The following is a 27,713-nucleotide window of genomic DNA, read 5'->3' as shown; positions in this document are numbered from 1 at the left end:
TGTGACTGTGATTTGAAGGTTCTCTTTGATAAGGCTAGTGTAGTCATCTCACAGATGCCAACAGAGAAGCATTGTTGTTGGGAAAGGAATCTGACACAACTTGTATGAGCTATTGATTTTTATATCCCAAGCCGATGTGGGGATAAGTAAGCTATGACATGAGAGATTTAGGCACATGAGCTTTGTAGTCTTTCTAGTCTTGGGGATAAGTAAGCTATGACATGAGAGATTAGGCACATTTTATAGTCTTGGGGATAAGTAAGCTATGACATGAGAGATTTAGGCACATGAGATTTGTAGTCTTGAAAGAGATAAAAAGGTCTGGATTGTGGTATATCTACCATCATTTTTAGAGATGTCAGCTGTGTGCAAATCGTATTTGATGGGCAAGCAGCATCGGCATACATTTCCACATGAAAGCAAAAATTATGCAAAGGCTCCTATAGAGCTCGTACATGCAGTTCTCCCATAAATCAAGAATTGTGCAAAGACTCCTGTAGATCTTGTACATGTAGATCTCTGTGGTAAAATGCTAACCAATGCATTAGGTGGTTCTTCCTACTTCTTGTTTTAGTAGGAAGATGTGAGTATATTTTCTTTTACAAGACAAGGCTGAAACTTTTGGGAAAAGTTCAAAGTATGGCATAATTGTTAACAACCCTAAAATGGGATTGATCATGATGATAGACATAGATTAAGCAACATAATTAAGGTGGATTAAACCACACTAAGAACTCTATAAGAGAGATAGAGAGATTGCACACTCAACACTCAATTCTATTGCATATCACAAATAAACCATACAATGATATAGGCTTTCTAGCCTTATTCCACTTTACTTATCATCATCCAAGTGGCAACTCCTTTTCCACTCTTTTGGCACACACCATATAATATTACATGTGGCATTCTTATCTTGCCACGATATCTTGCACCTCTAGGGTGCTTTCCCACATACACACAACACTGCGATTACATCTATCACCAACACCCCCTCTTAATCGAGGTGTTCCACAACTCACCCATCACCCATATCAATGTAGCATTGCACAACCGCAATTGCTACCTCTCAACACTCCCCCTCAATGATACATTGGAGTGTCCACCAACTAAACATGTGTGCGCGTTGTCGTGCCATGGCACGTCTATGGTGTGAAACCATGCATGTGAGGCCATTAAATACAAATCTAGATGCATGGGATTAAGTGCCATGACTTGAGTCATTTTATGATGCCTATGTACATATGTTCATATTGTAAATGAGGTTCAATAAGACGAGCTGATGGTGATGCCTGCACATGAAAGTGTTACAGGAACTCCGAATGTGATGATGGTTGGTCAGTCTGAGCGGATTCTAGATGCAGAGATGGCACTCCATTTTTAGCATGAATATGGAGATGGCCGGCAGTGCATGGCACCGATGGAATTGGTCGTATTTTGGTGAGGAGAGGTGCTGATGATTATGGGATGTGGGCACTTCTTACATCTGTTCTGGAAGGAAGTCGTGGATGCCGCATTTGAACTTGAAGCAAGGTAATAAGGAGGCATGTGTGGCCATCTTTTAGGTAAAATAAAAAAATAATGATATTAATGTGGCCAATAAAGCAAAGGCCACATGGGAGCTTTACGTAGCCGCCAGCCAGAAGTTGTAGAAGGTTGGCGAAGGCGTGGAAAAAGGGTTGGCACGTGAAGCGAAGAGCTGGCGAGTCGGCGTAGCTGCAGAAAAAAAGGTAAGAGATCGCCTTGTTGTTTTTGGGGGCTAGTAATACTGCGGGGGTGGGAGGAGCAGAGAGGTGGTGGTCGTCTAGAAGCATAGAGTAGAGGCGCAGTTGAAGGATCCCAATTCAGGCGTGGACCGGCCGACAAGGAAGGGGCGCGAGGGCCTGGCAACAGGCCTAGGAAGGACCTTGGAGACGACATAGCGAGGAGTGTGTGGAGAACACTGCAGTGCGGGGAGAGCGCTGGTTGAGTACAAAAGAGGGAGCGTAGCAAGAGCACATCGGGAGTACAGAGGAAGCCTTGCAAAGGCTAGGAAGGCCAAGAAGAGGAAGAAGGCAGCACACGAGAGTGGAGCAGTGGACGGAAGCAAGAGAAGTGGCTCGAAGGATTGCAGGAACGAAGGGAGCTTGAAGTCGGCATAGAGGGAGACTTGGTGCAGGGTCCGCAGCCAGCGTGGATCAAGGCTTCTATCCACTAAGAGTAGGCATAATGGGAAAGGCACATGAAGCTAATCCTAGCGCCAACATTAATTTGCTAAGTGTAAGAGATGGCTTCATCCATGCAGTCCCTCTTAATGATGCAATTACCAAGATGCAAAGTAGAAGAAGGGCTACAACTCACGCTGCTCGGAGTAGAGGGATTGACCTCGCAAAATTAGGGCCACCCTGGACTCACGAAAGTTCTTGCCCATAAGGATGTCCCAGAACAAGCACGCGTGTTAAGGCGTGCAGAAGAAGGAGGCCACAAGGATAGGCAAAGGGGATAGGCCACAAAGATAGGCAAAGGGGATAGTTGCGTGATCATTAGAGTGGGTCTGAAGACGGAACAACCCACCAATAGTACGGTGTCAATATTTTATTCATAGCTCTGTTTGGTATATGAAGTGTTTGTCTATTTGTTTGGAGTCCGAGCACAGTAGGGTGAGGGCAAAGACTTGGAGAAGAAGGAAGCGAAAGAAGCAGCAGTAGTTGGAAGTCAAGGTAAAGTGCGAGGAGAGTGCGGAGGAAGAGTGTAGCTGGGAGCGTAAGGTGTGCACAGCGGCAAAGTGCAGTAAAGAGGCGGCACCGAGGTTTGGTGGTATCGGAAGAAGAAGAAGCCGTTTTTTTTGAGGAGGAAGGAGCCGTTTTTGAGCCGCACGAGCTAGCGGTGAGCAGAGAGCTAGTCTACGGAGCAAGCCCTTAAGGGTATCAAGAAAAAGAAGGTGTTTCCTTGTCATGGAGGGACTCTTTTTTTTTCTACACACAAGGTTAGAGACTCAGCTCGTCAAGTGGAATTAGCATTGGAGGTGGTCGATGCTCGTCCTTGACCGTTGGAGCCTTGTGGTGATGATGCGGTTTCCCTATTAAGAGTCTATGAAGGAAGCTTCAAGGAGGTGTTGATTCATCAAGAATTTGCTGAAGTTTTACCCTGAAAATGTCCTTTCCCTCACTCTTGGTCTTGGGGACTCTATGGGTACCACTAGTTAATCTCTACTATGCACATGAAACAAGCAATAATTGCTTGGTTGTTTGGTAATGGGGATGATGATAAATCTCAGCCTATAAAGAGGTCATCCTTGTGTTGGGGTTCTAAGGTTATAATGTTATCAACCTTGGATTTTGGTTTGAACCATGATGCTTATGATGGTTTTTGGTACAACTCATATGTCTTGCTGAGATTTGGTATATAAATATTATGGTTCCAGCTTCTGCTGGTGGTTCCCCTTGAAGAGTTATATGTTTTGTTTCCTTGCTGGGATTTGAAGCTACTCTCACAGCCAGAAGTCTCGCACTTGCCCAGCGATACCGCACACGTCACGATAGCTTTGGTGAACCCGACGTGAAAGTGCTGGGGTGAGAGTTAGTGGTGAAATACACAGTGCAAGCTATGGCTGAGAATCCTTAGGGACAGGGGGTTCATTTTGACCCCGGGGTTATGCAAATGTTTCAGATGTTTACTATGTATATGCAACAGGAGCAAGCAGCCGAGAGGAGGCAAATTTCAACGACTAAATCACTGCAATCAATCGTGAAGAAGGTGGATCAATTTGATGGTAAAGACATCACAAAGTACCTGCGCAATTACACAAAGGAAATGGAGCTAAACAGGGTGACTGAGGAGGATATGGTTCGAAACTTTGAGCTAGTATGTTTTCCCGAAATAAGAGAGCGCATAAGAGGATTACAGGCAGCACATGGTGGCAGAAATTGGGAGGAGTTCAAGCTTGCTTTGAAGGATGATTATTTCATGGAGGATTCCAAGCGGGTGACCAAGCGAACTTTCTTGGAGTGGGTTACAAAACCCAAAATTGGAATTTCTACCACAGAGTTGCTAAGAGAGTTTGAGAAGCGCTATGCCCAGCTGTCAAGGATAGAGCGCACAACCTTAGAGAGGGAAAAAACAGAGCTCTTCTTACAAGCAGCTGGGAAAGATCTCCAAGAAAAATTGGAAATTCTCCTTGAGGATAAGGATACGGAGCAGGGGTTAAAGAATGATTGGAATGATGTCGAGGATGCGGTCACCATGCTAGCAAAGCAGCAGCGAAGAAGGGATAAAATGGTGATGAGCTCGGTAACTCCTATAACTGTTACCCCTGAGAATCTACCAGAACCTGCTGCTGCAATCCCAAAGGTAGAAGGACCGATGGATGAGCTTATTAAGGGCATGCGAGACCTAAAACTGAAAATGTCCAGGATTGAGGAAAAAGGGCTACCATTAGGGCAGGCTTCTATGCAAAGGCCTCAAAGCAAAGAAGGGTTTATATTCAGATGTATATGGTGTGATGACCCAGAACATGCGAAGAAAGACTGTGCCAGTTATAAGGAAGCTCTCAGAAACCAACTTGTATTTTTCAAAGATGGAAAAATCCACCTTACAGAGACTGGTCTTCCGTTAAGCACAAACTTTGGGAAAGGAGGGATGAAAAAGCTGGTTGAAGATATGGCTGCCAACCATGCCATCTCTATGGTTGAGGTAGCAACCTATGGGTTAAAGGCCAGTCAATCAAAGCAGAAATCTGAGAAGGATGAAGACTATGAGAATGAAGATTTTTGGCCATCAACAATGGAGCTACTTACGTCAGAGAAGGTGTCTAAGCAGGCTTTGCATGAGGCAGGAGACTGTATATGTCTTGAGACTGGCTGGGAAGAACCTGTGGATTCTCAATCTGTTCATGCCTACATTGCAAAATGCCAGAATAATGAGGCACAGGTAGAGGAAAAGCGTAAGAGGAAAAATGATGAAGGAGATGCCATGGATGATGGTTATGATGCTTCTATGAATGCTTTGCCATGTTTGTTTGATAGTGTTCAAGGTGTTAATGATATGCATGTTGCTAATGATGTTATGGAGGATAGTGCATATGTGACCGAAAGTCATACGAATGTTGTTTCAGAGGATGTTTGCTTTGCAGATGGTGGTTTTTATTTGGAGTTTCTCTTTCAAGACAAGGAGGTTTTGTTAGAGGATCAGTTTAGTGAAGTTAATGTTTATGTGGATGAGTCTATTGCTCAAGACAGTGAGGATCTTGGGATGGCTCAGCTGTTTGATGATGATGAGTTTCTATTTGCAAACATCGGTAACCAACAATCTATGAATGAGGCTTCTTGCACTCTTGATGATGCTAGAGATGTGTTTTGTTTACATGGCAAAGATGATGCTTTTGATGTTTATACTATTGATGGACCGGGGCATTTTGATGTAGCATCACACCTTGATTTTCTTGCACCAGTTTGCATAGATGCATGTGAAGCATGTAAAGGCTTTGACAGCATATTGGTGGTGAAGATAGATGAGGAGGTAATATGCAAAAGAGCACAATGTGATGAATGGCTTGCTATGATGCCATTATGTGTATTTGAACCAAGGATATGTTATAAGTCAATGGAGCAGGCTCATGTGGAATGCAAATGGGTATTTGATCGTGGTATATGGATTGTTGGCAACCATGATAAATGTATTTGGGGATTGAATGCAGAACAATGGTGGATAATCAGGAAGGCTTTGTTTTTTTTTACTTGTTTGATATTTATGGATACCAAAGCTTGGTTTGGAACACTTTAAAGTGTTCCAAACATGGGGGTTGGCCAGATGACAGTTTCTTTTTGCTGATTAATGTATGAAGATGACATTCAGATATATGTGGATCTTGATGATGACTTGGCACATACCGGAGGATGTGCAGGTTTAGAGGGGGCGGATGTCGTGCCATGGCACGTCTATGGTGTGAAACCATGCATGTGAGGCCATTAAATATAAATCTAGATGCATGGGATTAAGTGCCATGACTTGAGTCATTTTATGATGCCTATGTACATATGTTCATATTGTAAATGAGGTTCAATAAGACGAGCTGATGGTGATGCCTGCACGTGAAAGTGTTACGGGAACTCCGAATGTGATGATGGTTGGTCAGTCTGAGCGGAATCTGGATGCAGAGATGGCACTCCATTTTTAGCATGAATATGGAGATGGCCGGCAGTGCATGGCACCGATGGAATTGGTCGTATTTTGGTGAGGAGAGGTGCTGATGATTATGGGATGTGGGCACTTCTTACATCTGTTCTGGAAGGAAGTCGTGGATGCCGCACTTGAACTTGAAGCAAGGTAATAAGGAGGCATGTGTGGCCATCTTTTAGGTAAAATAAAAAAATAATGATATTAATGTGGCCAATAAAGCAAAGGCCACATGGGAGCTTTACGTAACCGCCAGCCAGAAGTTGTAGAAGGTTGGCAAAGGCGTGGAAAAAGGGTTGGCACGTGAAGCGAAGAGCTGGCGAGTCGGCGCAGCTGCAGAAAAAAAGGTAAGAGATCGCCTTGTTGTTTTTGGGGGCTGGTAATACTGCGGGGGGGGGAGGAGCAGAGAGGTGGTGGTCATCTAGAAGCACAGAGCAGAGGCGCAGTCGAAGGAGCCCAATTCAGGCGTGGACCAGCCGACAATGAAGGGGCGCGAGGGCCTGGCACGCACAGGCCTAGGAAGGACCTTGGAGACGACATAGCGAGGAGTGTGTGTGGAGAACACTGCAGTGCGGGGAGAGCGCTGGTTGAGTATAGAAGAGGGAGCGTAGCAAGAGCACATCGGGAGTACAGAGGAAGCCTTGCAAAGGCTAGGAAGGCCAGGAAGAGGAAGAAGGCAGCACACGAGAGTGGAGCAATGGACGGAAGCAGGAGAAGTGGCTCAAAGGATTGCAGGAACGAAGGGAGCTTGAAGTCGGCATAGAGGGAGACTTGGTGCAGGGTCTGCAGAGCTAGCGTGGATCAAGGCTTCGAAACCAGAGCACAGTAGGGTGAGGGCAAAGACTTGGAGAAGAAGGAAGCGAAAGAAGCAGCAGCAGCTGGAAGTCAAGGTAAAGTGCGAGGAGAGTGCGGAGGAAGAGTGTAGCTGGGAGCGTAAGGTGTGCACAGCGGCAAAGTGCAGTAAAGAGGCGGCACCGAGGTTTGGTGGTATCGAAAGAAGAAGAAGCCGTTTTTTTTAAGGAGGAAGGAGCCGTTTTTGAGCCGCACGAGCTAGCGGTGAGCAGAGAGCTAGTCTACGGAGCAAGCCCTTGAGGGTATCAAGAAAAAGAAGGTGTTTCCTTGTCATGGAGGGACTCTTTTTTTTTTTGCACACAAGGTTAGAGACTCAGCTCGTCAAGTGGAATTAGCATTGGAGGTGGTCGATGCTCATCCTTGACCATTGGAGCCTTGTGGTGATGATGCGGTTTCCCTATTAAGAGTCTATGAAGGAAGCTTCAAGGAGGCGTTGATTCATCAAGAATTTGCTGAAGTTTTACCCTGAAAATGTCCTTTCCCTCACTCTTGGTCTTGGGGACTCTATGGGTACCACTAGTTAATCTCTACTATGCACATGAAACAAGCAATATTGGCTTGGTTGTTTGGTAATGGGTGTGTTGGGGTTCTAAGGTTATAATGTTATCAACCTTGGATTTTGGTTTGAACCATGATGCTTATGATGGTTTTTGGTACAACTCATATGTCTTGCTGAGATTTGGTATGTAAATATTATGGTTCCAGCTTCTACTGGTGGTTCCCCTTGAAGAGTTATATGTTTTGTTTCCTTGCTGGGATTTGAAGCTACTCTCACAGCCAGAAGTCTCGCACTTGCCCAGCGATACCGCACACGTCACGACAGCGTGTCTACCATCTTAGATACCAAGTCCATTTTGAGCCACCTCGCTTACAGCGGAACCATTGAGTCCAATTTGAACATATAAGTTTGAGTGGGAACCAACCCATGCGCATGCACCTCACACATGCATCGCTTAGGCACACATCACGACAACCATTTTGAGCTTCTCGGTGAGCTCGAGCATGCAACCGTTGTACCAATGGGTGATTACAAATTTTTTCGTTTTGAGCACGTAGGCTCGAGGACGATTTTCCCATCATCAATTATGGGTAAAAATTACAAAGCCTTTTGGCCAAAGCCGGGCAGCGGACCCACATGTGAACATCATCTTTGTTCATATTATCTTATCATATAACCAAGGATTAAATTGAGAATGTGTGTTGTGTGTGAATCTGCCTTTAAAGTTTCTAAACCAAGTCCATGTGAATGTGCCCTTACAAAATTTGAATCTTTCATTTTTTAATGCTTTAGAAAAAAAAAAGACTTTTGAAATCGTTGCAGGCTGCCCAAAACAAAATCAAACCATGAACTTTGCAAGTTGTCTTTATTGTATTCTGCAGTGCGCCAAACTCCGCGGTGCTTTTGCCACTTAACCTTGTGTGGGTCTGCAAACCGATTAGGACCCCTCTGCCTTTGGGACCCACAAAACAAAGTCATCTCTCTATTCACGCTTCATCTTCGTGCTCAGCTTCCATGGCCTACAGCACCTATGTGCTCAGCATAGCTATTGCTCATCACTCTTCTGAGCTTTCTCTTGCAACCTCTGTGTTGTTGTCACTTTGTTGCTCTCTCATCTATTTTCGTTTAGATCTTTCTCTCCTCGTTTTGTACAAACACCATCAGAAGGAGGTCATGCCTGGCCTTTCTCAACCATCCTTGTTCCACCTTGATTGTCTCTGCGAGCATGTTCAGTTTTTTCAAATCCGGTTGGGGTCAGCTGGGCGGCCTCGCCGCCCACCACCAATCTGCCTATGCCTATAGCTAGCGTCGGCCGTGGCTATCGTGGTGCTTATGGTGGTGCACTTGCTCATCAGCGCCTTTTTTGCAGTCAAGCTTGAGGTTAAGCTTGTTTCCCTAACGGGGTCAATGATGATCATTCACCCTCCTTGCAAAGCGTGGGTCTACTAATGCTCGTTTATCTCTGAGGCCTCTTGACCATTCGAAGTCTGCCCTCTTCTTATATTTTTTTGAGGCTTGTTTGTGCTGGGAAATGATGAGTGATTGCATAGTTCAGACGAGACCTTCTCTGATTACAGCAAAAGTTCTTTCACTCCTGGCTGATCCCAGCGTTTTTGATAAAGTAAAAAAAATAGTGTTTTGAGATTGAAACTCTCTCTCACACCTGTTCATATGCTACTATGCTTCCCTTCTTACTTGTACCTTGATTTTGGCTTTCGTGTGGTGGAGTTTTCTTTTTGGTTGAAGTGGAAGGTTTGGGGCCCCCCTTCATATTGGTTGGCATTGAGATTGCGGGGGTGAGACTCGTGGATGTTATTGACGATGAGGCTTGGGTCTTTTGTGGAGTGGTTAGTCTTATCTCGATGATAAGACTTTTGAGCATGTCCAGGGCTTTTTCCTTGAGTTCTTTTTTAGAGATAGAAGGTTGCGCTTGGGATAATTTGTCAGGAGGAATAGCTATTGATTGTTGCAAGGTTTTGGCATTGGACTTTGTTGGTGAGGATAGAGTTAAAGGGGTAGATGCTTTATCAGTCTCAGTGATGCAAATGGTAGGTCTTTGTGTAGAGGGGCTTTCAAGGAAGAGGCTTGTAGCTTTTTGCATTCAACATCTTAGAAATCCATGAAGGTTGGATCCTCTTCCATGCAATATGTTATTGTCAACTTTGTGTCCTTGACCATAATGATGGCCCTATCGCTAGTAAAGCACAGTGGTGCTTGGGCAACAATAGTCCATTTATGCCCCAAGATCACATCTACTTCCAACACATACTCAACCACAAAAAACTTACAAGTAAGAGGGTTAGTTTCAATACACAAAGTACCCCAAACATAGCATGTTGATGTCTTTTGTGAAGGAAATTCTTTCAGGATGAGTCGTGAGTGTTGGTTAACCTAACAAATCCCATAACTTGAGGATCATGAGATTGTGCTCTCGTTATGGATAAAGTAGTGCTTGGATTATGGTGATTTTATTGGAAAGTTTCAATCCAACCATAATTCTTGGGATATTCTGAGTAAGATATGTTGGAAGTTTCATCTTCTCCAGATGTCTCTTCCTCCCATAATAGCAATTTCACAATGCCTGCAGGAGTGTTTAAGGTGACTATTTGCATGGATTCTTCAATTGAATACCATGAGTAATTTACCCAAAATCTCGAAGAGAGAGGGACAATGAACCCATTAAACTAGACATGCTGGGACAAAACCAACAAGAATGCTACATCCAACATGCACTAATATGGTCACATAGTATGCATAAGCATGCATCCTACTTGGTAGATTTTCAACTCTACATAAGCCATCTCCTAACCATTTGGCACCATCCATTGTCTATAAACTAGGAACTGTAGGCCGGGTGCTCACCACAATGACTACTTCTCATAAAGGGGGCCTTACAAAATAGAGCGCGTTCATCACTCATCTTCACAGAGACATCACACTGAGAAAATGCTTTTCCAACACCCCCTTAATTTCAACCTGTATATGAAATACCTCTTCGATCCAATGCCAAGTTGGTAAAGATGGTGCTTAACTAAATCTCTCCCTATAGCCTTTGTGAAAATATCTGCACAATTCTTTATTATCGGGTAGTAGACAAGCTCTACCTCTCCATCCATAATTAGCTCATAGACATAATGATACTATATCTCAATGTGCTTGGTGTGAGCATGAAACATTGGGTTCTTGGCGATAGCCATGCAATTATGATTGTCACACAACAACACTGTCGCTCCGTTTTGAGCAACACATGTCTCCTAAGATCCTCCTCAACTAGACAGCTTCACATGAAGAAAAGCATGTTGCCTTTGTACTTAGCCTCTGTAGAAGAAAGTGCCGTTGTGAAGGATCCTTCTTATTGATCAAGGATGTAATTCCAGACCTAATAAGAAAATAGTAACTAGATACTGATTTCTTGCTATCACAATCAGGCTTACCCAGTTCTCTCGGGGCTGATTTAAGAACCTACTAAGGACACTAAGTATAAAGCTGATGTTAGGCCGTGTATTACATAGGAAGATCAAACTCCCCCCACCAACTTCCTATACTCCTCATATCCACGAGTGGTGGACAAGCATATTTCAATAGAAAGATTCACATCAACCTCCATGGGTGTAACCATTGACTTGTACTTAGCCATGGAAAATGCCTTAAGAATTTCTCTTTTATACTTTTACCGAAAAATGAAGATTCCATTTGACTCTTGCCAAACCTCTATTCCCCAAATAGAAATGCATAAACCCAAGGTTTGTCATTTCAAACTCTGAGTTCAACATCTCTTGTGTTTACCGGATCTTCTCTTCATACGTGTCATAATGAGGTCATCCACATATAAGACAATGACAATGTACTTACCCTGCTCAGAGAAAATATATAAATTTACATCTATGGGCATTTAGAAAGACCAATACTGACAAAGAAAGTATCTATCCATTGGTACCATGCTCAAGGGGTTTGTTTCAACCAGCACAATGCCTTCTAGAGTCCGTATACTTTGTTTTTTAAATTGTGTATCTCAAACCTGAGTGTCTGTGCACCAAAAAAACCTCCTCCTTGAGATGGCTATTCAGAAATTCTAATTTCACATCCATTTGCAATATTAGCTATTTCACATGAGTGGCCAAGGCAAGGTCAATCTAGTTGTGGGGGAAAATGTCTCTTGAAAGTTAAAGCCTTCGACCTATGCGAAACCCTTCACCATGAGCCTTGCCTTCTACTTATCCAATGTACCATCAGACTTGTACTTGGCCTTCCAAACCCAGTTGGTGCTAATAACCTTCCATTTTGTAAGATGATCCACAACATCCCAAGTGTGATTTCTAACTCTGACTCCATGGCCCCCCTCTCCTGCAAATGCTTCCTCCAAGTTGGCTAGCTCCTATACTTTCATTATTTGAGCCATTAAGACCAAATTTGATAATGTGAGTGGAGGCCCTCTTCTACCCCTCTATTCTCTCTTAGATTTTTAAATAGCATGATGCTGGCTCTTCTATGATGATTGTTGCCTGTAGAGCTTTCCAATCTAAGAGTTACTTCACCCATGTAGGATATGGCCCATTATGAGGAGGTGTTGCAGGCTTTTCTTCTTGATTATCTAATGAATCCACCTCTTGTACAATTGGTACTTTCACTGGTGGTTATGGCTGGTGGGTTACTTCTTCATTAAAGGATAGTGTGGATAGAGGCCTCTTCTTCACATAATGAGGCTTTTCCTAGGTCGTATAGTTGATAACCCTTTAACTCCATACTATACCCTAAGAAGATACACTTTTTGCTCTTAGAATCCCACTTGGTTCTGGATAACTGTGGAACATGCACAAAATAGTCACATAGCCAAATGTCTTGAAATATATAACTGAGGGTTTCTTACTTGAGTAAGCTTCTCATTACATTGGTGTAACTCCTATTAAGGATATGCACTATAGTGTTGATGACTGCCTTGGACTAAAAAGAATTATGTAATCCTTTACCTTTGAGCATACTCCATGCCATCTCCACCACACTGTGATTCTTATGCTCTATAATACCGTTTTGTTACAAAGTATAAGCAATTGTCAAATCTCTCTTGATCCCATGCTTCTTGCAGTAGGCATTAAACTCACTTGATGTGAATTATCCTCCTCGATTTTGAAACTTTTGTAGCCTCTTTCCTATCTCATTCTCTACCACATTATTGTTGGAGAGATGTAATCGCGGTGTTGTGTGTATGTGGGAAAGCACCCTAGAGGTACAAGATATTGTGGCAAGATAAGAATGCCACATGTAATATTGTATGGTGTGTGAGTGTTGACCAAAAGAGTAGAAAAGGAGTTTCCACTTGGATGATGATATGTAAAGTAGGATAAGGCTAGAAAGCCTATATCATTGTATGGTTCATTTGTGATATGCAATAGAATTGAGTGTTGAGTGTGCAATCTCTCTATCTCTCTTATGGAGTTCTTAGTGTGGTTTAATCCACCTTAATTATGTTGCTTAATCTATGCCTATCACCATGATCAATCCCATTTTAGGGTTGTTAACATGGTATCAGAGCTTGGGTGGGCTCTTGGTCATGGTGAATATTTATGTATAGATTTCTTGGTTATGTGTTCATTTGATTAAGCATTATTTTCAGTTTATTATGAAAAAAAATAGCACACTCATTGTCATTAGTATTGCATTTGGAGAGAGATTATGCCCATGGAGATTTGGAGTTTATGGTGCTGCTCAAAGAAGCTGAAAATGGAGATTTCAGCAAGTATGAAGGCTATGGAGTCTTTGGTGTCAACAAGGAAGCTGCCAAGAAAAGATTTATGAAGGTATTTTGGATTTTGCCTCATTAATTTTTTGGTTTGAGCATAGAACGCTCAATGTAAAGAAGGGTTGCTGATTTATGGGATGAGAGAATCCCATGACTCTTGCAAGTTAGTAAAGAGCCTGTGTGGAGTGAAAGGCTTGTCCAAGCAAGGGGCAAGTATTGTGGGCAAGGAAAGGAGCCCATGAATGTGCACATCAAATGGAAGGATGTGCTGATTTGCTCATGAAAGATGAGCTGGTTGTGGATGCTATTGGAGCATTCATTTTTCTGGTTTATGTACCTGTGGTTTCATTTGAGAGACCATGTGAAAATCACCCTTGAAAGTTCAGCATGCAAAGAGGAGAGCATGAAAGGTTATGGAGTTCATTTGGGAACTCAAGGTAGTCATGAGATAATGGCTATGTAAACCTTAAGAGTGAGGTTAAATGAAGAGGCAAAAATTGCAGCTAGAAGAGGGTTGCAAAGGGAGATTCTATGGTAAGGATGGAAGTGGATCAGCACCCCAAATCGGTGTACAAGGAAGCTTGGGCATATGGAGCCAGGGCTAAAGAGAAAGCAATGAAGTTGGTGGTAAAGACGAGCATGGATGCAGCACTTAGAGAACTTAGCAATGCAAAGCTAAGTCTAAGGTTGCCATGATAGTTGGGATGAGCTCTCGCACAACAAAAGATGCCTCAACAATCAAAGCCTCTTCCTCAACACAAAACTCAAGGCCAAAGAAGAATAAAAGTACTCCACAACATCGTCCACAAATGCCGATGCAAGTTCCTCAAAGAACTTCGGCAACTCAAGAATAGTGGGCACCAAAAAGGTTACTACAAGCACAAGGGTACTACTAAGGTAATACCAAAGCTTGGATTCCCAAGCACATCAAGAAGTCACCCAAGCCTAGTCAAAGGAAGAAGCCTCAAAGGCATCAACCATTAACTCCTAATGTTCATCAAAGATGGGTGCCTGTAATCGTGCTTCAACAACAAGGGTATTATGATGGTAATCTCATCATATGGTTGCCAATATCGAACCGAGGGAAGAACACTTCACACCAACACCTTCAACCCCAGCACCTTCACCTAAAGTTTGACAAGAATGGAGTCCCAAGCAACACCAAGCAAGCCACTCATTCCCTCTCGTGCATATAACACCTACACAAGAGCTTGTGTGTTCAGTCAACACCAATGCCAACAAACCAAAAGCTATACCTATCGCCTCGACAACACTTGAGCCACAAATTCAAGAATCAATTCCCACATCTACGGAGACTTATGAGTGCATCAAAGACAAACTCACAATGCTCTTTTCACCTCTCTAGAATGAGAAGCATAAGTGTAGAAGTTACACGGCAAATATAAGAACCTATTCTCTCAAAAAGGAGAGTAGCCACAAGAACCTGTTGCTCGCAAGGCGATAACCATAAAAAAATAAAAATAAAAACAAATAAGAAAAAAAAGACAAAAACAAAAGGGAGTCACAGTATGGCTTACCTAAAAATGGTAGAATTTCACAAGAAACTTCCAATGATCTTTAATAGCCAATACATTTTTGTTAAGCTTATAACTTACTATTCTTTTGTCTAAGATAATATAGCAGCTACTCCATGAGTAGATATCCATACTCATGCACTGGAGGATATTTACACTGCCAAAGCCTCATCATCGACAACTTTCCAGGTACATCTCTAGATGGGGGGGCCATGGTGGGCGATAGCTTGGTCAAAGGTACAACCCATCGCTTGGAAATTTACTTCAAATTGCAAACCTCTCTAAACGAAAGCTTAAATCTTCACAACACATTGATATCTAATCCTTAGTGAATATATCTATATTAACCTCGCAAGTCGATGTAATTCTTTCATGCCTCACCAACCAGTGGGGCTACTTCAACAAGCAGTAGCTCAAGAGTCCATTTGACTCATTTAATGTACTTCATGGTCATTATCTATTCCATAGAATACTTAAATATACATAAAGGCATAAAAAGCACATGGGAAGAAGCATGCAGGAACAGGTCCTACTCAATAATATTTAACAAGAATCTTGCCCTACAAAAAGAGACATCATTGAAAGCCAAATCCTTCAAGGGATGAATGTCACTTCAATGAATCAAATGAGGAACTAAGAAACACAATCTTGTTCTGATGATTATGTCTGCATTCTTTTGGATCCTTCCTTCTCTTCTCCCCTATAACTAACACCTCTTAGTTTCCCAACTAACACAAATCACATGTAACTCTATGCTTATGATTGCCAAAAACAAAGTGAGCAAATAATAAAACCCACATAAAAACATGCTCACAAAAATATAAAAATGCAATCACTCGTAAAACCCCCACCACCCCCACCCCATTAGGAATTCTCGCTAATCTCTAACCTTTTCATTTATTAACTAGACTTTCTCATTCCTTGTGGAGGAATAAAGACCATTGAACGTCACTCAACATCAAAAGCCATCAACAAAGCTTATTATTCTCCTCACACAATGGTCTTCAACATGATCACAAGAATGCGATCAGCATCAAGAAGGGGGGACTGTTAACCCATTCCTAGGGTGAACAAGAGCTACTACCATTATCTTAGATCAAGAAGTCAAGGTAAATACACCAAAAGGTCATACATTCAAGATATAAAGTAATGGTGTCCAAATCTACAATTTGGACAGACGCCTATAATGGTCTGATAGAATGCTTATGGTGATTTTCGCTTCAAGAGCATGTGGTAGTAAGTTAGGATGAAGTTCCAAGTGATGTACTTCATGGATATAATATGAGAGTAGTCATTGTAATAGCATTAGGCCTCTTATGAGCCTAAAGTGCCCGGCCAGCCACAATTTAAGTGAGTGTGAACACTTATGGCCATGTATATAAGTAAATATCTCTCATAATACAAAGAACTTTCCCATTATGCAATAGAGTCTTGCTAATCCTCTTGCTAATCTCTCTCTAATCCATGCTAGTGAGTGTGTGTGAGTAAAGTGAGGTGAGAGGAGGGATGAGTACACATAGTGCAACGCGGCGGTGTAACGGCGCTCGCGGGAGGCACGGTAGAATTGCTTCTCAAGGAGTTATAGATCTTGGAGACCTCGAGGTGATGAGCTCAACCATTGGAAAGATCCTCACAACAATTGCGGTTCACTAGGTAATCTGTTTGTTGGATGTGTTCCAAGGGAGGTTTGGGTGAGCCATAATAAGATCTCATTTAGAAAGCTAGTCCTTGAGCCTAGAAAGGCCTTAATGCAAACCATTTTAGGACTATACATAATAAATGTGAAGGTTTTGTGAAGCTTGATTTCCACTAAAACTCTTACCCCATGACTATGAGAACTATGCGTGAAGAAATCATCTTTGGAAGAGGATGGATAGCCGAACATGACTACAACTAGAGGGCGAGGACCATAACCATTAAATTTGGGCAATAAACCATGAGTGTTCTTCTTGTAGAGCAGAAGGAAAACCAAGATAAATCTCTTTGGAGATCCAAAACTTTCTCATGTTATTGCAACAAACGGTCCTATCGAGCCAGTAAGTTCAATTATCTATAAGCTCCAAGCCTTGTTAAAAACCAACCCTTCCAAAGCCTATCGAGAGCTAAGGCCAATAAACCAAATACCATAGAAGGAGATGCCTAAGACAAAACCAAGGAGGTACCACACAAGAAACAAGAGAACTATCAAAAATACCCCAGTCCCTATTACCTCCACTTCACAAAAGATCCCCAAGGGTAAAGTATGACAAGTGTTGGTGTACCAAAAGCCTCACTAAATCCAACAACAATTATACCCTCCACTTCTCCAAACAATTGTACCCTCCACTTCTTCAAAAACTCTACTGTTAATCCAATTCTAGGATTAACAAGAGCTATTGCCATTATCTTACATCAAGGAGTCATGGTAGATACACCAAAGGGTTATACATTCAAGATATAAAGCAATAGTGTCCAAAGCTACAACTTAGACGAGTGCCCATAATGGTGTGACAAAGTATTTATGGCGATCCTCGCTTTAAGAGCGTGTGGTAGCAAGATAGGATGAAGACCTAAGTGATGTATTTATGGCGATCCCCGCTTCAAGAGCGTGTGGTAGCAAGATAGGATAAAGTCCTAAGTGATGTACTTCATGGATATATTATGAGAGTAGTCATTGTAATAGCATTAGGCCTCTTATGAGCCTAAAGTGCCCGGTTGGCCCCACAGTTTAAGTGAGTGTGAACACTAATGGCCATGTATATAAGTGAATTTCTTTCATAATACAACATACTCTCCCATTGTGCAATGGAGTCTTGATCTTGCTAATCCTCTTGCTAATCTCTCTCCCTATTGCATGCTAGTGAGTGTGTGTGAGTGAAGTGAGGTGAGAGGAGGGACGAGGTCCTATAGTGCAACGTGGCGGTGTGACAACGCTCATGAGAGATGCGGTGGAATTGCTTCTCAAGGAGTTATAGAGCTTGGAGACCTCAAGGGTTACAAGTTCGGCCATTGGAAAGATCCTCACAACAGTTGTGGTTCACCAGGTAATCTCTTTTTGGATGTGTTTCAAGGAGGGTTAGGGTGAGCCATAACATTTTTGACGCCGCTGCCAGGGAGCCATCCCTTGGCTTTTTCCATCGTTTTATCTCTAATCTGCACATAACCCATTGCCCATTATCTTGTGGTTTCCTATGAAAAAGATGTGGATTTGATGGTGGTGATTTGTGTGAGATTTGGTGTAGAATAGCTCTCTTTTTTGTTTTTGAAAAGAATGCTTTTTGCTTAATTTTTAGATTAATTTGTTGTTTTTGTTGTTGTTTTTGTGAGTTTTCATGTTCTTAGGGCTTGCACATAGTTTGCATTAGGCTTACTTTGCATCCATTGCATCAAACAATGCAATAGAATGCAATTTTTAGTGAATGTTAGCTCTCTTTAGTTTAAACATAGATCTAAGATCATTAATTCTAGTTTAATTGTGAGTTTTTTTTTTGAAATTATTTGGATTAGAGTGTTAGCAAGCATTATGAGTAGCTTAATCTTTCAAAAATTTTCTTAAATCCTTCAAAAAACCCTTGAATTTGACTAATTTCTCTTAATGGACTGGTTTTTGACATTAAGGGTGATTAATCTTATTCAAGAGGCTTAAAAAATAGAAAATGTATTAATTGGGGTCTAAATTGATCATATGAGTAGTTGAATTTAGGGTTTTTGAGTGTTTTGAGAGCATCCAAATGCATCAAAACACCTAATCACATCAATTTTTTGATCAATTGGAGAAATTTGACTCTCTTTACTTAATTTTGCCTTAAAGAGGAGACTATAATGAAGAGTCTAATTAATCTCCTAATTTAGATTAATTTACATAATGGTTGATGCACAAAGATTAGTTTTTCCTTACTCTATCCAATGGTGTGTGTGAGGTGAAAACAAAGAAGAAAGACCATACCTCCATAGCCCTTCACCTCCCAAACTTTGATACAACAACTACAAAAAGGGGCACCAACAACCAACACGAAACACCACACAGAGATACCTCAAAACTCTGTACTCCACAAGATAATCAAAGACCGCATACTTATCCACAATAATACAACAACTTTGATACAACAACTACAAAAAGGGGCACCAACAACCAACACGAAACACCACACAGAGATACCTCAAAACTCTGTACTCCACAAGATAATCAAAGACCGCATACTTATCCACAATAATACAAAAAATTCCTCCTTCACAAAATCAGCCGACTTCACTCGGCTTCCTTCACTCCAAAAAACTTCCTTCCAAAAGCTTCCTCTCTCGGCTTCAGCACCTCGTGCTTTCTCTCTCCACTTGCTTGCTCCAAAATAGCCCGCTCAAACAAGCTTTTTCCACACCAAAAAAGCTTCTTCAACTCACCAAAAGCTCCACCACAGCTCGCACCGCATCAGCCGCGTCTCTCTGGGCAATGAGTGCAGCCTCCTTAACTCGGACTGCTAGCCTCCAAATGAGCTAGCTTGTTGTGCTTACCAGCCTCGCAGCAGCCTCCCTCCGCTCAGTCAGCTCTGCGCAGCTAACAAAGAAGCATCCCCCTTGCTCAGAGGCGGCCACCCCTACTATGTACACCTTTTTCGAATCAGGCAAGTCGGCACCCTGCATTTGGCAACCACCCGCACACCATGCTGCTCTGCAGCCGATTTCCTTGGTCGATGTTTCCACCTTCGCCACCTTTTTATAAAATTACATAGTATTTATTAAAGCCCTTGTGTATTAAGGTCTCTTTTGCTCCATGCACACCTTCAACTTGATATTGGTGTGATGAAGATCTCCAATTACATGTGCGGCCTCTACAAAGATTTGATCCACTCCTACTCTTCTACATATGCTCACAAGATCCCAACCCCAACAACTCACATTCTGGTGTTCCACAATGTGTTCGAAACATCATACCATTGATGCTTACACCATTTCCAACCAACATATCTACATCAAACACATCATCACATGCTAAAAAGGCTTCATTGTAGTTCAGTGGGTGGAGTATTGGGCATCCCAATGTCACAAAAACATGCATCTATATGTACATATGCCAAAAAAACACACTCAAAAAACTCCTTACATACTTTGCCCAATCCCTAGCCTGCTGAATCATTTATGATCAGGAACAAAAAGCATACGACCACGTTTACCTCCGTCAATCCTTTGAGCATCATACAAGGTAACCAAAACATCTCTATTCCATTGTTCGAAGAAACACTGTCATCTTCCAAAGACATAGTTTGCGATCCCACATTCCACAACATAACATAAGAACTTTTTGAAACAAAGCTCTTGACATACATAGCATCCTGCCTCATTTCAATTCCAAAATCACTGATATGGTCAACACTATTATTGGAGAACCAGTGAAGCAATTCCTACTTAGGGTAATAACTGATGAAAGCTTCATCAAAAAAGACCTATTGTGCTATAGCAGTTTCTTGTCCATCAACATAAGAAACATCACCATCAAAGCCAACCACTACAAGCAAAACAAACTCCCCTTCAACAGGCACCATTGCCAAAGCATCCACCTCAGTTCCTGTATGCTCACCTTTATCAAGGCCAATAAGAAATTCATCTGTCACAGCATCCATAGTCTCATCCATAGCATCAACACCATTCATAGTCTTCTGATGTCGTTCCTCCTTCATAGCATCAATTCTGCTTGTGGCTTTCTTAACATTAATGCACATCTGATCGTCCAACTCCAACTCAGGTTCATCATCCTGGAGACTTTCTATATCCCACTCATCCCACAAAGGTTCATCATTCAAAGACTCAAAAGCATACTCTTTCACATCACATGCATACCTTTGCTCATGATTCACTTGTACCTCAACCATAGCATCCAAAGGAAGTTCATCAGGATCTTGAGGAAAATCTACGTCAGAAAACATATACTTTTCAAGGGCATCCTTTGTCATAAAATCAGTCCCTACTACTTCCTCGCATTCTTCCTGTATGGCCTCTTCTTGTTGGGCAACCTCATCACTAAGCACTTTCTCATCAATAACTAGGGCAGGCATCTCTACATCCTCCTCACTGGATGAAGTGTCCTCTGTTCCCTCGCTAGTAGTGGTGCTACTAGTTGTATCATCAATACTCGAATCCTCTTTATTTTCCCCTTCATCATCAATAGGCTTCTGATTATCCATATTAAACTGCTTTTTATCCCCTCGCCTCCTGTCATACAGAGTAATGACCCCTTTCCTCCAATCTTGAACAGCTTTCACCGCTCTCAGCCATGGTCTTCCCAAAATAATGGGGAACACACCCATTCCTGCCGACATAACATGACAGTCCATAAGCACCTTTACATCAAAAGCCTGCAGTTCTAATCCCTTGACCACACCTAAGCATTTGACCTTCTGGTGATTGGCCAGCCGAATACGGAAACCAGACATTTCAGTAATATTAAGACCAAGCCTCTCCACAGCTGCTAGTGTGATTACACAAATTTGTGCACCACCATCTATATATGCCTCTCCCAAATTCTTTCCTTTGTACCATACATCCACCATAGGACATATATCAGGTAACTCCTCAACAGATAAAACAGTCACTATCTCTCTGGCAGGTTCCTTCTCTCTCAGGATCACAAGTCTTTTCCACTGACGTTTCAATTTGGGAGCTAATTCTATCAATTGCCCAAAAGTAATATTAGCTTTCCTTCCAGCCATGTCCTCCTGCAAATTGTAGCTATTCAGCCCAACCTCTAGTGGAAAATCAGTCACTTGAAATTTCCTACGAGACTTTCGCTTCTGCTTGACCTTTACATCCCCTCCTTCCTTCACTTTACCTTTCTTCTTGCTAGGCCCTGTAGCATCCTTGCCTTCCCTTTCCTGTGGCATCCGTTTCCCCAAAGGCATTACATCAGCTTCTGTCTCCTTCGTCTTCTCAAGGGTGACCACATTCACCACCTTAGTTTTACCTTTTTCCTCATTTGTCAACCCACTGGTCCTTGCTTCACCTTTAATTTCAATTCCATAATCATTTGCCCTATTAGGAATCTGAGAGAGTAAAGGATACATATCACCCCCCATTCGCTGAGGCTTATCACAGTCAAGACTTATATGCCCCAATTCACCACAATTCCAACATGTAGGAATAAATTATCTACCCCTGCCAAAACCACGGCCACTTCCATAGCCTGTCTGACCTTCAACTCCTTCCTGATAACCTCTGCCTCAGCCACGTCCACTACCAGTGTTCCCCATCATTTTCAAACTCAGATTCTTCATACAATCCACTATTTGCCTCATGTCCTGTTGAAGTCCTTCATCAGAAGCTATAACAGCTGTGGGTGCCACCTTTATTCCCTGTGGTGTGGCATTATTCACTTGAGCTTCTGTCGGTTGCACTCTTTCCAGCACGGTTCTCATCAGTACGCTTCTACCCTTCTAATCAGGCCTCACTGCCACTGGAACCATCCCCAGCTGGTTCATCCCTTGCAACTTCCAATCCTTTGATTTGGCTATCTCCACTGCATCCTCATAAGATTTGGGCTTCTTTAGTTCAACCTTCTAGTGAATGCCTCCTTTCAATCCTTTGATTTGGGCTTCTTTAGTTCAACCTTCCAGTGAATGCCTCCTTTCAATCCTGTAACAAAACAATCCTTCTTCATCATGTCCGGAGGCACCTGATCCTCCCCCAAAGCCCTGCACAAGGTCTCCCACAGCAAAGAGAATTTCTTCACATAATCATCAATTGGCTCCAATTCGCCTTGTGTCAACCCCTGTACTTCATGCCAAACTCTATCCGGATCTTCAACCTTCTTGATCCTGTTCAAAAGTGCAGTCTTTAATCCATCCTTGGTCATTGGAATGCGTGGCTCAGCATCCCTTAACGACTCTTCAAAAGTTTTGAACCATGCCCTCGCATCTCCCTTCAAACATATATTCAGCAACCACAATACCTGTGTTGGCTCGTTGATGTGGTTACTTATGCATGCAACCTCCATTCTTTCAAGAAAATCTGCTATATCTTCATTAGGACCACCAAAAAACTCTGGATACGACATCATTTTAATCCCCAAAGTTCACCTCAAATCCCAAGAAAAAACAAGAAGAACACCTTCCCTGAAACCTTTAACTCTTTGGGCATACACCCTTGTAGACGAAGAAAAATACCTGAGCTCTCCTCAGTGGGGGCACCAGAAAGATGTGAGGTGAAAACAAAGAAGAAAGACCATACCTCTATAGCCCTTCACCTCCCAAACTTTGATACAACAACTACAAAAAGGGGCACCAACAGTCAACACGAAACACCACATAGAGATACCTCAAAACTCTGTACTCCACAAGATAATCAAAGACCGCATACTTATCCACAATAATACAAAAAATTCCTCCTTCACAAAATCAGCTGGCTTCACTCGGCTTCCTTCACTCCAAAAAACTTCCTTCCAAAAGCTTCCTCTTTCGGCTTCAGCACCTCATGCTTTCTCTCTCCACTCGCTTGCTCCAAAACAGCCCGCTCAAACAAGCTTTTTCCACACCAAAAAAGCTTCTTCAACTCACCAAAAGCTCCACCACAGCTCGCACCGCATCAACCGCGTCTCTTTGGGCAATGAGTGCAGCCTCCTTAACTCGGACTGCTAGCCTCCAGATGAGCTAGCTTGCTGTGCTTACCAGCCTCGCAGCAGCCTCCCTCTGCTCAGTCAGCTGTGCGCAGCTAACAAAGATGCATCCCCCTTGCTCAGAGGCGGCCACCCCTACAATGTACACCTTTTTCGAATCGGGTAAGTCGGCGCCCTGCATTTGGCAACCACCCACACACCATGCTGCTGCAGCCGATTTCCTTGGTCGATGTTTCCACCTTCGCCACCTTTTTATAAAATTACATAGTATTTATTATAGCCCTTGTGTATTAAGGTCTCTTTTGCTCCATGCACACCTTCAACTTGATATTGGTGATGAAGATCTCCGATTACATGTGTGGCCTCTACAAAGATTTGATCCACTCCTGCTCTTCTACATATGCTCACAAGATCCCAACCCCAACAACTCACATTCTGGTGTTCCACAATGTGTTCGAAATATCATACCATTGATGCTTACACCATTTCCAACCAACATATCTGCATCAAACACATCATCACATGTAAAAAGGCTTCATTGCAGTTCAGTGGTGGTGGCTGGAGTATTGGGCATCCTAGTGTCACAAAAACATGCATCTATATGTACATATGCCAGAAAAACACACTCAAAAAACTCTTGATGATAGTGTGCTTAATTATATGAATTAATTAGGGATTAGTGGTTAATTAGAGTCCTTGATTAGTGTAAAAGAGGGAAAGATTAGTGAAAAGATTTTAATGTAGATTAATTCTAATCACTTTTTTACATAACTCATTAAGGCTAATGAGCATTCAATGAGAAGATGCTCATGAGTTATTAATTTATCCATTTTGGGAGTCATTTATGAAGGGTGTAAAGTGTGTCATTAAAAGGTTGACTTTTTTATTCCACTTTTTTTTAGAAAAATGCCCATATCCCTTTCATTTTAAATTCAAAAAATATTCCCCCCAAAAAGGAAAATTCGTATTTCTCACTAGACTCCAAAAAAAAATTAAAATTTAATTTCCACGGGAAGTCCAGTTCACGCGTGAAAACCCAGTTCACGCAATAATAAATAAATAAAAATAAAATCAAAATTTAATTTTCGCGTGAAGTCCGGTTCACGCATGAAAACCGTTTCACGGCGCGTGAAACACTAGTTCACACGGGCCAAAAAAAAAACTCTAGAAACCACCCCTATTTGGAGGCCCGTATCTCCTAAACCGTATATCCGATGAAGGCACTCTAGGGCTCATGGCAAAGTTGACATCGAGCTCTTCGACTTTGGACTTCATCGTCTGAAGTCAAAATCAATCATTTTGGCCTCCAACCAACAGTCTCAAAATTCGACCCAAAAATCGAGGCAAAAAAATAGCCCAAAAACCATTAAAAAATCACAAAAAACAGTGTGAAAATAATGACGAGCCATATTCGGGCTACTTTTTGAGAGTCTAGACGACAAAATCACGGACGACTCGGGGAAACAAAGTTGTAGTACTCCAAAAATATTACAACTCCCTCATATAGAGTTTTTCAAAATTCCTTTTCGAACACCCTCAAAAATGTGCTGCGAGACAGGGAAAAAATTCTCAAAAAATTTAATCGAACACCAGTGTTTCTATTGTCTCGTGGACCTCACAAGGTGGCAGACTGTACAGTTTAGAATACTTCCATGCCCATAGTCACTGACACCTTGCACCCAATGTATGAACGATGTGGCATTGATCACATGTTGCAAGATTGCCCAAGACAAGTTGCTTCAATGCAACTTGTCTCACAAAATACAACTCTTAACATCTTAAGTATACAAAATGGGCAATTGTCCACTGTACCCTTGAATGTGCTTGCACGTTGACAAGCCAAGGCAGCACGACAAACAGTCAAAAAGAATGTAAAAGACAACACCTCAACATGGATAAAAGAACATGCAAAAGAAGGAGAAAAACCTTCTAAAACCAAGAAAAACAAGGGACAAAATATTATCGAAACCAAGGTCAAGTTAAAAGACATGGAAAAGGAGTAAGTAGAGGACATAAACCCAAAAGGAGACATAATCCCAAAATATCCAAAAGCTATACATGATGCAGAAGCATCCACCTCAAAGACCACCACACAAACCTCAACACCTATATGTGCGACACAAGATACAAAAACCCAAAAGAAAATTCGATCTCGTCGCATAGGTAAACATAATGAAAAACTGACAAACCAAAGAAAGTCAAAAATTGAAACAAGTTCTAGTACATCACTAAGTGAAGATGAGACAAGTTCTTACTCTTCGTTCAATGCACTACATAGACCAATCAAGAAACTAGAACCCACCCAACCACCCCAAATGAATAATAATGATCACATGACATATACAGAATGCAAAAAGCAAGCTCATGAGAGCATGCTTAGCTTGGTTGAATGTCTTACAGGGTCACCGATTGTGATTGAACCTCATAATGACAAACCTAAAACAGCAACCAAGATACAAAGCCTAGAGGAGTACCGCTTTCCCTTTCAAGAGAAAGGCATACTCTCTACAGAAGAGAAATTTGAGATAAATTGTACGAACTATAGGCTTGAGAAAGCACGTAAGGAATTCGATAATTTCCTTACAAGATTAAAACAATATCTTAAAACCTCATTCGGAGGAATGCTTTTCTTTGATAATAAAGCCAACATCACATCAACACTTGTACCTTTAATGGCTTAACCTAAGTTATACAAGGACATAACGAACTACATAAAACAGGATTGTCAGGATTTGCAAGTTTCCAAACAGCCCTCATTAAGAATTGTCAGAGGGCCAAGTGTCCCATTGTACGCATTGGGTACTCTTAAAAAAGCTGAGACCCAAACAGAGGATAAAAGTGAATGGGAATATAAAACAGACACATGATCTAAAGCTGAAAGAATAATCGAAACACCCATGGTTCCTTTGGAATATTCTATCATGGTATGGTTGGATTTCCCTACTACAAGCAATGATGTTCAGCGCAAACGATTAGCCCTCAAGCAAGTCATAACATCATGACAATAGACACTTGGATGTCATTGGGATAACCTAAACTCACCTTGACAAGCAATAGTCGTGCAAAAGGAACCAATCAACAAAGCATTGAAGTTCAAGGTTACTTTAGATACACTACTCGAACAATCAATGGCGATATGGAATTTACATTTCATGTCACCCTAGATTCCCTTGAGTATGATATCATCATTGGCGGACCTTGGATAAGTAAATCGTTGTATTCACTAGATGAATTCATACAAACGATCACCTTGAACACTCCTACACATGCAGTGTACAATTGCTACGGGAGGAAGAAACCTTGCAGGAGTTGGAATTTCCAACATATCTTACTGAAAAGATCCCTAGGATTTTGGTTGGGTTGGAAATTGCAAATAAAATCACCACAGCTCAAGCACAGCTTTATCCAACACGAGAACACAATCTCATGACCCTCGAGCTATGGGATTTGTTAACTCACGGCATATCCTGAAAGGATTACCTTTACACAAGACTTGAACATGCCATCTCTGGGGTACTTTGAACATATAATGTATATTGAAACTAACCCCCTCACTTGCAAGTTTTTTGTGGTTGACTATGTGTTGGAAGTAGATTTAATCTTGGGACATAAATGGACTGTTGTTGCCCAAGCACCACTGTGCTTTGCTAGTGATAAAGTCATCATGATGGTCAACGCGACAAAAAGTTGACAATACCATACTTCCAGGAAGAGGATCCAACTTTAATGGATATCTATGATACTGAACGCAAAAGAATACAAGCCTCTTCCACAAAATCCCCTCTACACAATGACCTATAATCTGCGTCAACAACCAACTCCGATAAAGCCTCTACTCCTTCAACCCCATCCTCACCTATGAAGTTCGATGCCAAAACCTCGTAATCAGCAGCTATTCCTGAAGAAGATCCCAGAGCCCAACCATCTAACTGTAACAGAGAACTCAAAGGAAAGGCCCCGGCTCCTATGCATCTTCATCAACAAACCTCACCAATGGAGATAACCACATGCTCAAAGGCCTCGTCATCGACAGCCACTAGGGCCCCAAACCTTCCACATCAACCCTAAAGAAAACTCCACCAAGACTCCCACAATCACCATATCTTAATAGTATCAAAATGTGGGTGGAGAAGCAACTACTTGTAGCTCACGGCTACTATGAAGGTGCCAATCAAATTTGGGTGCCTCGACAATCAAAAACTCTTCCTCAATGAAGCACTCGAAAGCCAAGGAAAAAGAAGAGTACTCACAACACCATCCACAAGAGCCTATGCGAGTTCCTCAAAGAACTCCACCAATGCAACAAGTATGGGTACCAAAAACATTGCTGCAAGCACAAGGGACTACTAAAGAAATACC

The 27,713-nt window shown here is 42.0% G+C and overlaps 1 non-coding gene across 1 annotated transcript; it reads left to right on the top strand.

Annotated features, from left to right (window-relative positions):
• Positions 1-9,026: 9,026 nt before the first annotated feature.
• LOC147641203 (small nucleolar RNA snR60/Z15/Z230/Z193/J17) lies at positions 9,027-9,114 on the top strand. Its single transcript, XR_015269414.1, has one exon. It is a non-coding gene; the product is annotated as a small nucleolar RNA snR60/Z15/Z230/Z193/J17 (small nucleolar RNA).
• The last annotated feature ends 18,599 nt before the right edge of the window (positions 9,115-27,713 follow it).

This window comes from Cibotium barometz, chromosome 2, assembly GCF_041138505.1.
Source record: "Cibotium barometz isolate CiBa-2024 chromosome 2, ASM4113850v1, whole genome shotgun sequence".
Classification (NCBI taxonomy): Eukaryota; Viridiplantae; Streptophyta; class Polypodiopsida; order Cyatheales; family Cibotiaceae; genus Cibotium; species Cibotium barometz.
Note: the sequence above shows the minus strand (reverse complement) of the source record. Positions and strands in the feature narration are given on the sequence as shown.